The sequence below is a fragment of the Conger conger genome, chromosome 1, assembly GCF_963514075.1.
Source record: "Conger conger chromosome 1, fConCon1.1, whole genome shotgun sequence".
Classification (NCBI taxonomy): domain Eukaryota; kingdom Metazoa; phylum Chordata; class Actinopteri; order Anguilliformes; family Congridae; genus Conger; species Conger conger.
Window position 1 is genome coordinate 54,704,686 of NC_083760.1, and position 14,300 is coordinate 54,718,985.

A 14,300-nucleotide genomic window follows, 5' to 3' on the forward strand; every position below is an offset into this window, starting at 1 on the left:
GTTCCATTACCTCTATACTGGAAATTCTGTCAGAATCATTACATAACACCAGATCTAGAATCGATTGCCCTCTTGTAGGCTGACTGATATACTGTGTCAAAAAAGGTAATTTATACCATCTAAAAATTCCTCCTCTCTTTGTCCGGTCATCAAATTCCAGTTAATATTTGGGTAATTGAAGTCTCCCATGATAATAGTCTCACCTCCCTTACAAGCTTGTTTTACATTCATAAAGAGCACTGTACTCACACTACTGTCTGGCAGTCTGTAACACACTCCAAATATCCTTACTAGGCATGTGTTGGTAAATTTCCGGAATTCTTTGCACATTAAGATTTTCTCTTAAATTAACAGTCACATCTGTTTTATGGGGTATTTTATGTTGAAAAATAGCAAACAATTCAAATTCAAATTCAGTTTCTGATATATTACATTACATGTCATTTGGCTGACGCTTTTATCCAAAGCGACTTACAGTTGATTTAGACTAAGCAGGAGACAATCCTCCCTTGGAGCAATGCAGGGTTAAGGGCCTTGCTCAAGGGCCCGACAGCTGTGTGGATCATATTGTGGCTACAACGGGGATCAAACCACCAACCTTGCAGGTCCCAGTCATGTAAATGTACCTTAACCAATACACTACGACTAAGAAACTGAATAAAAGTCATGATACAAAAATATTCTGTGTCCAAATTCTAAATATAAAATGCCATTTTGATTGGAGGTAATGATTTTTTTAATGTCATACAGTAAAAATGAAATAAACATTAGCACACATAGAGACACATCAAAAAATGTGCTTGTTGTCCCAATTTGCTAATCACAGAATACTTTCACCATCTGCACGCACATACACTGGCACACACACATATGCGCGCACACACACACACACACACACACATACACACGCACACACACACACACACACACACACACACTCGAACCCACACACATGCATTTTTGTCTGAAGCTGCCCAAAAAACTGTACTGCTTGAGCAACTGAAAGGAGCCAATGGATATTGTTGGTAAATGCCCAGCCAAAGTCCCAGGTGTGCATCTCATTCATTAAACAAAGGGGGAAAGGACTGAATTGGGAAATAACTTTATTGAACAACTGTTGCCATCTATTGAACCACCGCAACAATAACAAGTTGCATGTTTGACATCAGTGTGTGGGTGTGTGTGAACTTTATTGAACAACTGTGCATATTCAGGTAGGCAAAAACAGATTGGAAACATGGATGGGGTAGCAACAGCTTTGTAAAGATGTGTGCCAAATACATTGCAGTTTCATTTCAACTGCTGGACTAGTTTTGCATAGCCAAACAACAAGACTCACTAGCATACAAGCTAGTCTAGCAATTCATTCATAATGAAATATTGGGGGTGACATATATCCTTGTCTGCCCCCAAACCTGTGCATGAGTCTCACTCAATTTCACTGATTCAGTGAATTTCAGTTACACACTCGATACTTTACACCATTTTATTTTGGTTACAATGCACTTGAAACACGTGTAACATTGAAAAACATTAGAAATAAATAATAGAGGAAATGGTGGAGAGACGCCGTTCAGATCATCTATGGTCATTATGCTCCTGCAGACCCAGGAGTATTCATACTGCTGTTCTCAAAGTTTGAAAAGTCTGGTAGTCTGAAAGCATATATGGGTATCTGAATGGTCACATGCTGATCACTCTTACTTGAGGAGGACTGGTCTATTCTGTGTAAATATAGATAAACTTCAACCTGCAGTTGACCTGCAAACAGGCACATGGCGAATGACATCACCTGCCAGCACTCCAGGACACTAGAGACATATCCCCATTTCTGTATGAGTCCTCTAATTGTAATGAATCCAGTCACTGAGGGCTGAGATTATGTAAAGTGCTTACATCGCCCCCTCACCATCAGCAGTCACACCTTCGTCTGACTCAGTCAGTTTGGAAGGTTCCAGTAGTAACCGAGCGTTCCCCTCTAACCTTCACGAGATAAAGTTCTCAAGGTGTTCAGTGATGTGTCACTGTGGCGCTAAAGCCTCACCTGAGGGGCTCGGTGGTCATATGATAACCAGGACAGCATTTCTGAGGAGCTGTTCACATTCTGTGTGAGTCTGGATGACAGGAGGGCAAAGGCTGTTTTTTTTTTGGTTTGGAACTTGCTGGAACTCTGGGCTGAATCGCCCCGAACAGCTCGGTGTGAGTATGATGAGCCGTAAGGGGAGCGGGCCTGGTCTTGCCCCAGACTCGCTGGAAGCAAGAAAAACACGGCACCCCCCTCACTCCCCCGCCTCCTGCCAGCTGGAAGCTTCGAGGAAGGGCTTCTCCCACCGTGGTGTTTTCTGGTACAGTCCTGCACAACTAAAATAAACCCAAACAGCAGACAACACTCTTACCCAACAACCTGGGACTGCCCTCAGCCATAGTCAGGCAAACGACACGCTGCCAAGCCTTCTGAGAGTGCCCCCTCATGACTGAAAATGGCATGAGTGGCATGCCATGACGCGGGCACTCAGGGGGGTCATGTGGACCTTCCAGCGGGTGCCGGCTAGAACTAGACTGGGAGAGTTTGACCGGCAGCGTGAGGAGAGTCTCTTAAAACAGCTCCAATGGGGTGATGTGATACCAGCCAACAGGGGTAATCAGGTTTCAGTCTTGTGCTTTCTAATATTAAGGCACACTGTGAGGGGCATGGCAGGGGTGTGTGTGATTATTTTTAGGAGCTATTTCTTTCCACTCCTTGTGCAGCTGTACGTTGGGACAGGTTATGTGTGCTCCCCAGCAACGACTTGGCTGAGGGGGGCTTGCCCTCTGCACGTAGCCAAGAATCATGAACTGTACAGGAGATGCAGGTTATGAATAGGACCCCACATGGAATACTGACCTAGTCAGCCACATGACACTGGGGTCATGGGAAAGGCTGACTGCCTCAGGACTGGGGCACAAGGGCATCGGAGGAGGGGTGTCATGGCACGAGTTGGCACACTGATACTTGTGACCCTGCCACATCAAGTTTGTTGGTCTATCCATGCTGTCGACTCTCGCTGAGATGTGTGTATGTGCAGGCAAGTCTGGATCCCCTTGTCTTGCGCACTCTTTCTTTTATTTTTTCCCCCCTCGCTCATTTCGCAGAGTTTGGCATTGCTGTGTCTTTTTGAAACTTTTCACAGGGGTGCGATGCTATAAGGGCTTTCCTCCGTGTGTAGAATCACCCCTAGTGACGCGGCGAGCTCTTCGGACGTGGAGCCGAGAGTGTAGTAGCTTCCTTGGCTTCCTTCCTGGTCTGGGTGACGTCTGTCTTCCTCCTGCAACGCGGGGAGGGCAGCGGGGGGGGGGGGATTTTCCCTGTCACGTCCCCGCGTACGCATTCTCTCAGCGGTTCCCTCCGAATCTCCTCCCTTCCTCCCCGTCACTGCTTGTTTTTCCCCTCCAGCCATGACAGGCTCAAACTTTCGCTCCCGGGTCCTGTGACGGGATGCCGCTCGGCTGGGTTCGACAAAGAGCCTCCCTCCCTTTGCCCTTTCTCTTACGTTCGCTTTCTGTGAAACAAATGTTTTGGTCCTTCGCCAGGATACCACTCGAGAGCAGGCGAGTAGGATCAGCTGTGATCCAGGGGGCAAGAAAGAGCCATTTAAACACATAGGGGGATATAGGGGGAAAGCACAGGAAACCGTCTGTTGTGCGTTTAGATTGTTTTATCGAAAGCTCCGATACCAGTCTGACCGTCTGGTTCTTCTTACACTAATGGATACGAATTATTAATATATTAGTATTAATGTAATACATACATGATAATACATGATGCCTGTGCTGTCAACCTAGCTTCCAGTGTGTTCATAAACATTTTTGCAAGAAGCCACACGTACACCCGTGTGTAGCTAAATTATCAGACCTGCCAGTCAATCTGGATAACATATATATGAATAATATGAAATCTAAAATTAAATGTAAATTTAATATAATTTCCTAAATTGTGCTTACACGTGATTTATGAAAATAAGATTGACTGAAAACAGTTGCTTACATTTGTAAGTGCCGTATCTGCAGCTTATGTGCCTATGATATAGTGCACATTTCAAATGAACTTGAATTTAAACTCCAAAGTGAGTGCTGCCATGATATAAATTATTTCACGTGGCAAACTATTTATAAGATATTTTATCATATCTTAAATTAAACCCCCCCTGGGATTGATCATGCCTGAATATCAACTTAATTCTTAAAGCATGAACACAGCCCACTTCAGGGATCTGCATGTAGCCCTCAAATATGCAATATCTGCAGATTAATTTCATATACGTACATCATATACTCATTAAATTAGGATTTTATAAATAACTACTTAGTTGTGGTTTTCGTTCGGCCTTAAGTCACTATTTAATATACAATTTGATTGTAATTAGGGGAACAGAGGAGAGCCCATATACCACCCAATATACATTAAGTACTGTAAGCTATTTAGGTCTATGTTTGATAGGGCATTCTCTGCCCTAGTAGAAGTATAAAGCCATACTGTATACATTTCCACCAGGATTAGGCTTAATCCCATTTCAATTCAGAAAATACATTGAAACGCAATCATATCAAATATGATTTCTATAGGCACATATGCAATTCAGAATGTTTCAAGCGCTGTATGAACTGAGGAACACAGGAAAATGTTGATGAGAATAACAAAATTCTATAGTCAAATCAGGATGATGGCTTTGAGATTGTAATAAAAGATAGCATAGCATTAGCATCTTTGACATACATATTATTGGATGGCTACTGCCAAAATTCAAATAGTTATGCAATATGCACCCTGAGGCTAAATATCTCCAGTCAAATAATTTGTTACATTCTGTCAGTGGTGCTGTGGGTGAAAAGGTATGTAAAATGCAAATTCTACCCACGTGGTTCCTGGTTTTTGAAAAGGAGTGGCCATAAACTTTGGTCTGAATAAATACACTCAATGAGCACTTTATTAGGTATTTATTAGACATATTAAGTCTTCTGCTGCTGTAGCCTATCCACTTAGAGGTTTGACATGTTGTGTGTTCAGAGATTCTCTTTTGCATACCACTGGTAATTTGCGTTACTGTCACCTTCCAGTCAGCTCAACCAGTCTCTCATTAACAAGCTGTTTTTGCCCGCAGATGTTGAAACCAACAGGAAGACCAGAGCGTCTGCCAAATGCCATTAATGTAATGTACCTGCTGCTGCTCACTGGATGTTTTTTGTTTTTCACACAATTCTCTGCAAACTCTAGAGACTGTTGTGTGTGAAAATCCCAGGAGACCAGCAGTTTCTGAGATACTCAAAACACCCCGTCTGGCACCAACAATCATTCCATGGTCAAAGTCACTTAGATCACATTTCTTCCCCATTCTGACATTTGGTATGAAAAATAGCTGAACCTCTTGACCACATCTGCATGCTTTTATGCATTTAGTTGCTGCCACATGATTGGATGATTAAATCATTGCATTAAGAAGCTGCTGTATAGGTCTACCTAATAAAGTGCTCACTGAGTGTAAGACCTACGGCGTACTGAAGGTTTTTTCAAATCTTGAAAACTTTAGTGGAATGATCACTGCCACACATCCAGCTCATTGCAAACACCTGAAAGTAAATTTGACATTGTTGACATCAACCTTGCAGTTGATTTGTGATTTTGTCTTTAGTTCAGCATTGATTATGTTTGATCTTGAGAACAGTCAGTTCAGCCATTCACTAGAAAGTTAGATATAGATGTAGCTTGCTGTATAAGAGTAAAGAATGGCAGGGGGGCTGGTGGTGGGGGCATTTGTGGGTGGGTGCCACGTGAGGTATTGATCCCTGGAAGTGGACTGTCTGCAAATACATTTTGAGCAGGGCAGACCCTCAGACACCGGGGGCCTGGGCTGCCATGGGGCGCGGCGAGTGGGAGAGAAATATTTCCTCCCCATTCAGCCGACCCCCTCATTACTCCTGAGCGAGACCGAGCTCCCATTAATCCACACTCCAATTAAAATAACTGCGCTATAACGACCCCGCCAGGGGGAGCGATGGAGAGGCGGAATGTGCCAGAGTCTTCGGCGCACGGGGGCCGGTGACAGAGAGACTCCAGACATGTTCACGGCCATTATCCAACCTTCGCTACTGACCTGTCGTAGGGGGGGAGCTGGTGAGTTCAGACTGAGTGGCCTGGTGAAGGACATGGAAGGATTCAATTCAAATTAAACGACACGTCTCAGGCAGTCTCACACACCTGCTGGTCAGCCGAAGTGAATAATAAATGTACTTGTGCATAAGTTGGACAAATGGAGAGCGCTGACTTTTCATTATTAATTCATAACTTCTGAACGACATGTGGTGGCCACTTCTGAATCTTCAGTGCTTTGGATTACCTTAAGGCACCCATAGACTTATTTCTATCGTTGTGTAGAAGTTGCATTGGCGTAAAAATGAAACAGAAACCATCAGATATGAACAGATATAACCTGTGGTATTTTTGGAAACTCAGTGGCCTGATTGTTTGAAGGTCTTGTAAGCAGGGACCAGGCATGAGGAAATATACTCCTGCTCTGACCGCGAGATGTTTTATAAAAGATAGATGTGGAGAAAACTGCCGACTTGCAGATTTTTCTCATTGAAATTTGTTGTTGTGAATGATTGATGAGTGGCAAGCTGTCCAGGATACAGAGTGATGTGATTTTGTGTGCAGCGAGCTGCTTCTCCATGTATTATTGAGACTGTTTGGTAGAGTGGAAACACTGCAAATCATCTGTTTTGCATGGAGATAATTACATATTAATCAATCTGTTGTTTTTCTTTTTTTCTGCTTGCAGCACCTACCCTTAACCATGAGTTATTTTCACAAAAGGAGACACAAATTAATTTGTGGAAGCCATTTTTCTTTTTTGCATCTGGCATTACATCTGGTGGTGTGAGAATACAATCATGAACATCTTCAAAACAGTTCACTGTAACAAAGTGCCGTTGATTAGACATTAAAACCAAGACAGTTTGTATCTTGAAACATGGAATGACACCTGAGTACCACACAGCTCATCTAGAAACGGCTGCTTACAAAGTATTCATTCTTCAGGCACATTAGTATGGCATGTCAAGATACAAAGATTCATAGCAATAGTTCCAACTGCTAATAGTTTTATAACTATTCAGAGCCTGTAGCAGTAACTCAATGCCGCTGAATGGCTGTGACATACAACCCAAGGCCTTAGAACAAGCAAGAATGCAGTTTTCAAAGTCTGTTAAACAATGTGAGGACTGTACGGCTTAACTGGTACTCAAATAAGTTATGATGAAAAATTGTGCCCCTTGGATTTCTTGAAACAACTTTTACTAGGGAATAAATTCTATGTTTGACTTCCCGGTCCTAATAACTGCATTAAAAAAAAAATCATCAACAGTTTTCACTTACCACTTATTCATTTACCACAAAGTCAGAAGCACACATAGCATTTTCTGAATGCTGTTTTCTCTTTATTTCTATTTCCTATGAAAACTGACACTGAAGTCTGTTCTCTCAACAGACCGAGGAGCCTCCTCCCAGCCCACATCAGCTGTACAGTGTCTGTTTCAAGCAGCTGTCCAGTGGGGATTGGTTGATGCCCTCGTAGGGCATTCTGGGAAGACTGGTATGAGGGCTGCAGCGCACTTAGTCACTCGGCCGGGACCGCGAGCACATCTCCATTCGAGTCGTGTCATAGTCACGTTTAACATATTCCTCGATGCTCTATCCAACAGGGAGACCGGGATGTAGGGCAAGCATCTGGTTCGAATGTGAAACTTGGCAGAGAACGGCCCTGACTCGAGCCCTGTGATGTGGGGGGCTGTCGCCGTGCCAGCCTTGGATGTGTCTGATTGCTGGACAGATCCAGAATGTGCTTGGCAGAGGGGAACCATGTTCTGCTGCTCTGTCACCTGACTGCGGGTCTTGCCCCAGCCACACCACCACACAGTGTCTGGGGGAAGGCCACTACTGGCAGGAGGGACCTAACCTCAAAATCTACCAGCATCAACTCCAGCCTCCCCCCCCTCCTCCCCCAACCACCACCTGCAGCCAGGAGGTGCACTGAAATGAATGTGCCTCCGAGTTATTCATTTCCATGGCGATTTATGTTATGGGATGGTAATATTATTCTCCTGAATGGCAATCAATCCAAGAGAATAATCTCCGCGATTCTAAGGGAGTGTCCAAACAGAAAAATTAAATGACTGTGTGATTCCACAGCACAACACAGATAATTTGCTCCACTTAACTGTCTTTAGTCTCTTCCGCGCCACTCAATCTGAGAATATCTAATATCTGAAGCTTATTTTAAAAACGAATTTGGATAGTCTCACAGGAGCGCAAATGGAGCCAGGCGTATGTGTGCATTTGTGCACACATATGTGTGTCTGCATGTATGTAAGGATGTGTGTTTGTGCGCACGCGTGTTCTTGTGTGAATGCGTTTTCTACATTTGCTTGAGCATAATGTACATGTATGTCCATGTGTGTGTGTGTTCTTATCTGTACATGCATGTCGAGCTGAGACACAGGGACTAGGGATACGAGCTAAATACAATTTATGATACATAGTCTATTGTATCAATGCCAACATATTTATATTGCATTTGGTGTGCAGTATTTTCACCACTAATAGTGGCTATCTTGAACATGTGAATAGTGGACATGTGCAGTTGTATACAGTAGAATAGCTATTCAATTTAGATGTGCTTCATGCACTTCATGTTTTTGATGCTGTCAAACAAAATATTTTCATGTTTGTCTGTGCTATACTGTCATTTTCACAAATAGTACATTGTACATTTTTAGTTTGGACAATTTTCGGCATTATTAAAATTAAAATGCTTATATCATATTGTAATCTTACATAAAATTTACTTATGTAAAGTAAATCTGTGTTTGAAAATGCTCATCAGAAATGCTTTGTGATGGTATCTGCATCTTGGTTTCAGCCCTGGATGTAATCTGTGTTTTAACCTATTGCAATGTATCTACAGCAGTGAGGTTGATATCTAAACTAAGTGTATACTTATCCTAAGTATCCTTCACAAAATAATTCCTGACCATGCCAGTGCCCTCAATACCCTCACTGAAAAAACCCTCCCACGTGTGCATGCTTGTGTGCGTACGTGTGTGCTCGCGTATGTGTGTGTGCATGTGTGTGACCACAAACGAGCGTGTGTGCGTGCGAGCACGTGTGCGCGCGCGTACACACTGTAAATACTGTAAAGCAGTCCAGAGCTGGAAGAGAGATAAGTGGGCCATTGCTGGTTTTCGGAGTGGCCCTGTGGGCTGAGGCCGAACAGAACCATTAAAAATACAGGCCTCCTTCGAGGGCCGGCTGCCAGTTCCTGCCACAGCGCTCCCCGGCAGCCGCGTCCTCCGTGTGGGAAAACACGTGGCCCGTGCCAGCGACAGAAGCGACAGCGCTCTCCATGCGTGCGCCCAGGACCGTGTACCCGCGCCGCGAGGCTCCCAGGGTCATTAATGATGCATCTTTTACAGAGTGACACGGTTTCACTGCCCCGCTCCGCCAAGCCGCGGGCCTGGGAGCTCGGAGGAGTCGTGTTTCGGGAGGCGGCGGGAGCGGTGTGGCGGCGCCGTGCGTTTGGGGCGCCCTCCTCCAGCCAAACCGTCCGACCGGGGTTACGACAACGTCTCTGGTGACTCAACGTCCTCGGAAAAACCTGCTCTTTACCGACGCGCCTGCCTTTTAATCTCAGTCCAGTTCCCTGGGCTAAACTTTCTTTTACCGCTGATTCACGCCAGTGTGGGAAGGGCTCAATCTTTCATTTCAGACGTTTATGCCGGAATATGCGGTTTGGCCTTATTGCGCACTGACCTCTCCAGTGGGTGAAGGATGGTGTTTGGTGGGGTGGGGGTTGGAGGTTACAATTCCAGCTGTCTGGGGTGTGATGGGTTTGGAAGAGAGGTTGTGAGCAGGCACGCTGCCCTGCGCGCTTCACCCCGAAGCCTAATCACCGTGGCAGGACGTGCGATTAGGGCACTGGAGCAGATCCGCGCGGCGCAGTGGCTGGGGGCCAGCCCCCGACCGGGAGGGGGACAGTAGCTTCTCATCCATCTTTCATCCCCGGCTAAATAATTCCGCGGCTCCTGCTATTCCAGCCGAACAGCACGTTATCCTCACCAGCCCCGGTCTGCCTCCGGAGCGGAAAACAGCTTGTGTCGCTCAAGCCGCTCCCACCCGGAGTGAACACAGGGGGCAGTGGCACAAGAACTGTGGGTTTCACGCCCGTCACCCGGGTAACATACCGCTCGGTCGGGATCAACAGACTGCTGTACACTAGAACTGCATCAAGTGGTGTACATGATTTGGATTCAAAGACTTTTCTACGTTTTGCTGAGCTTGTCTTGGAACCAATGATACTCAAAAAGTACAAACCCTACATTCTAGTCCTCTTGGTTGGCTCAATTGCACCAGGCAAGATCAATCGAGCACAGGAAGGTATTTGAATCCAGAATGTACATTTACATTGGTTAACTTGGGAAGTTCTCCTTAGGGAGCCTTAAATCAGAAGACCAGAAGAACCTTTACAGAGTAACAGAAAGGCAAAAATGGGTGAACATCAGACCTTCAAACCCTCTATCGGTTATGTCCATCTTTCCCTTCATCCTGCCCAGCGCTGTTCCTTCATAAATGTTTCCTCTTATGGGCAAGAACCCAGAAACTCACAAATGGCTGCCAAAAAATGCAATGTAGCTTCTGTGACTGGTGACACAATGAAAGTTTTGTCTGGGAATCGGCCTGCCCAACTCTGCGGCTGGTTCCACCACTTCAGTGTTCACACTGAAAGAAAGGGTGTGAAGAGGAGCCTTCCTTTATAGGAGCATAGAATGTGTCAACCAAAACGATGACAAGGGGAGGAACTTCTTGAGTATTTATGAGTTTGTGGTAGTGTGCACTTCTGTAAAATTAGAGTGCACGTCAGACCAACGTTCCTTCAGCTGAAAAATTCTTGCCTTCTTTATCCATCGTCCAATGCGGCGTAATTATGGTCAAAGCGCTACCATGAACCCATGATCCCGAATCCACCACTGCTCTCTTACGACCATGGGAGAGGGAGGAGACTTCCCTCCTTTCCTGCACCATGACCCTGTCCGACATTTCGTCAGATAGTGATGTAAGACCCTCTGTCCCGTAGCGGTTCTTGGTGCAGAACATCTGGAATGGAGCAGATGAGGGAGGTGCAGATCCCAGGGGGATGTTGGAGGCAGGAACTGCTCCACGTCTCTAGAAGAGGGGGGTGGGCTTCTCGGCTGGTATGATGCAGTGGGACAGAGGATTTTTTTTCATAAAAAGAGGGAAGGGGGAAGGGCCGAGGGAAAAAAACGAGTCGACAGTGAACCGCACGGCCACTGGCGGGCTGACGTCTTTCCTCCACGCCTCTTACGCTCTCGTTTGTTTTGGTTTGGTCACCAAGGTCCGTCAGGACTGTCGTGAGCCCTGCCTCGGCGGGGAGGAGAGAGAGAGGAGCTCTGGCTGGCTCTGACGGCCTTGGAAACCCTACGGAGATCACCGGCGTGGGGACAGTAAACCCCCCGAGGCTTTCCTGTGGGGTTACGTGCGCCGAAAACTTCCTGCTGCCGTGGGCGTGGAGATCTCCACTGCCCTTTGATTTCTAACCGATCTTATCAAACAGACTGCCAAGCAAAGTTTCAGTTACCCACACTAATTATAAATCACTGATAAGCACTTTAAGACAACAATGACATACAGTACGGTGACCTTTAATCACATTTAAGTGTAACTTACATCAGTGATGTGTGCTCTCCTGAATACGGTTCCGGTGGAAAACAATCTAGCGAATCAGGGTACTTTACCATGACTGCGCTAATTACGACCTCCGATTTCTCCTGGACGTAACATATGCACACTGTAAATGTGAACCGATGTGGGATAGACGGTTTAAGCGGTTCTCTTTACATAACAGGATGTCATGTATTATGGGACGAGCGCAGCGTGCCCTAAAGACAGAATGATAGAGTGACAGTGTGTCCCGTGGGTCTTGAGTGTGTGTGGTGGTGTTGTTGTTCGGTCGGTGCTCTGGGGGGTTCAGCAGATGTTTGCTGCTCCTTCTCAGTCCTCAGTGGCAGCCTCACTTTGTGTGACAGGCCTGTCCGGTCAAATCCATCCCCTCCGTGCACCCAGGCTCTTTGTCATGAGAAGGCAGATCGTCCTCTTTCCGAACTCCCAGAAAGAAGGGGATAGGGTGGCTGGGAGCCAAAATCTAAACAACCAAGAGGGCCCTGCTTAGCCTGTACTCCCCCTTCGGTATAAAACAGAGATGGTTTGGGGGTGGAGGGGGGCAGGAGGGCCGTGACACCATCACATCACTGATGCTCCTGGGATTCCTCTAAGGCTGGTTTTGTGGATTCTTTAACTCTGAGTTCCCAAAAGAAGGAATGTGAAGGCTGAACAGAAAAACAGCGACAGCCAGTTTCTGGTGCCTAAATTCTCTGGAGAAGGCAAAAGCTACAGAAGTATTTCTGCTCAAACTCGAGAGGACCCAGTATGTCTTTAGCCTCTTTCAGGTAGTGAATTGAAGCTACCAAAGATTGATCTGAAAAACAAGAACAATAGAGGAATAACAGCTGGCAGAAAGGACCTTTTCCTTTTGAGCAGAGGCAGCGGTAATTGAATTGGAGCCGACATGATTTTTTTCCATCTCAGAAAATACAAACAGCAGAAGCCTCTTTTGCTGAGAAAGCAACCTGCAAGCAGCCCTCCACACATGGCCATGTTTTTTGTTTGGCAACAACGAATGTCAGGTAGGGGCAAAGCAAGGAGAAAAACAAGTGTCGGACCCAGGTGGCTACAGAGGGTAAATAAAAGGCTCCCAGCTGACGCGGGGCATTGTTGGGTAAACACATTCTGTCGAGGTGCCTGGTTGTGATGACGGAGGGGTAGGGGGCAGGTTCAGCGAAGTGCGACAGACTGAGTGCAGGGCACCATACACCCCTATAGCCGCTCTACGCACTCTGGAAGTCCACACACACCGAGCCTGTATTGTGCTGCCAGCAGCAGTCATAAGCTCTGCTGCACACGACCCTGACATGAAACAAAGCATCACAAAAGATGCAGGTTTACACAGTACTGTATAAAGCACCCCCGCCCCACACATACACACACACAGGCATATTACGTATTGTGCGTATTGTGTATCACTTACTGTATTTGTGATATAGAGGAGTGAACATTCAAATCATATGATTATACTGAATATCATTTTAGGTATGATTATAATTTGCATGTTTCCTCTAAAATAGATTAGATTAGATAGATAGATTGATATTTGATTTGAATATTTGAGAGTGGCAGGGAAAGCAATAGTTTAGAGATACATTGGGCTCCAGAATTATTGGCACCCTTATATGAATTATATGCACAAAAAGTGCTGTAAATAATAGTTGTTGATATTAGCCTTATTTTCCAACATGCCTAGAGTAGTGCACTTTATTAATGATTCAATTGAATCAACCAATGTCTTACATTTAAAATATATATAGCAAGTTCCACATTTATTGGTACCCCTGGATTAATACTTTGTGCAAACACCCCTAGCAAAGATGGCAGCCACAAGTCTTTTCCTGTAATTTGAGATAAGGTTAGAGAACACATTTGAAGGGATTCTTTACCAATCCTCCATGCAGAACCTTTCAGAATCATTGATATTCTTGGGATACTCCCATCTTCAGTTCATGGGAGTTAAGTCTGGTGACTGAGATAGCCATTGCAGAACATGTTTTTTTAAATCTATTCTTGGAATCCCTGTCCTGTTGGACAATCTACCTATGACCAAGACTAAGCAATCAGATGTTGCCAAACATGTTGTTGGTGTGTACGGCCAAAACATTACATTTTACATTTTGTTTAATGTGCTCAGTAACTCTTACTTACTCTTAAGTGTGCCAATAATTCTGGAGCCCATTGTATGTGGAGTCTGGCGAGGAGCAGGATGGGCCAGTCTCTGGTGTCATGGTAACCAGAGGAGCCCTGGCCAGCATCAGCCCACCCCTCTGTGGGAGACGCTCAGTCAGAGTTCAGGCTGTAACCTGCCATGCCTTCATTTTAGGCCTCAGTGTGTGACTGCATGTGCTCCTTTACTGACAGCCATTTTGGGCATTGTCATTTCACTTACTGTACACCATTTCAGTTACAACACATGGACTGTGCTTGTTCATAAATCACTTGTTGTTTCGTTTAGTCCCTGTCTATGCCCAGCATATACAATAAGTGTGCAACATTTTTCATAGATAAATGTGAAATTTGACTCATTTAT

The 14,300-nt window shown here is 45.3% G+C and overlaps 1 long non-coding RNA gene across 1 annotated transcript; it reads left to right on the forward strand.

Annotated features, from left to right (window-relative positions):
* Positions 1–5,149: 5,149 nt before the first annotated feature.
* On the forward strand, positions 5,150–8,891 carry LOC133132281 (uncharacterized). Its single transcript, XR_009709141.1, has 3 exons — positions 5,150–5,380; positions 7,521–7,625; positions 7,735–8,891. It is a non-coding gene; the product is annotated as an uncharacterized LOC133132281 (long non-coding RNA).
* The last annotated feature ends 5,409 nt before the right edge of the window (positions 8,892–14,300 follow it).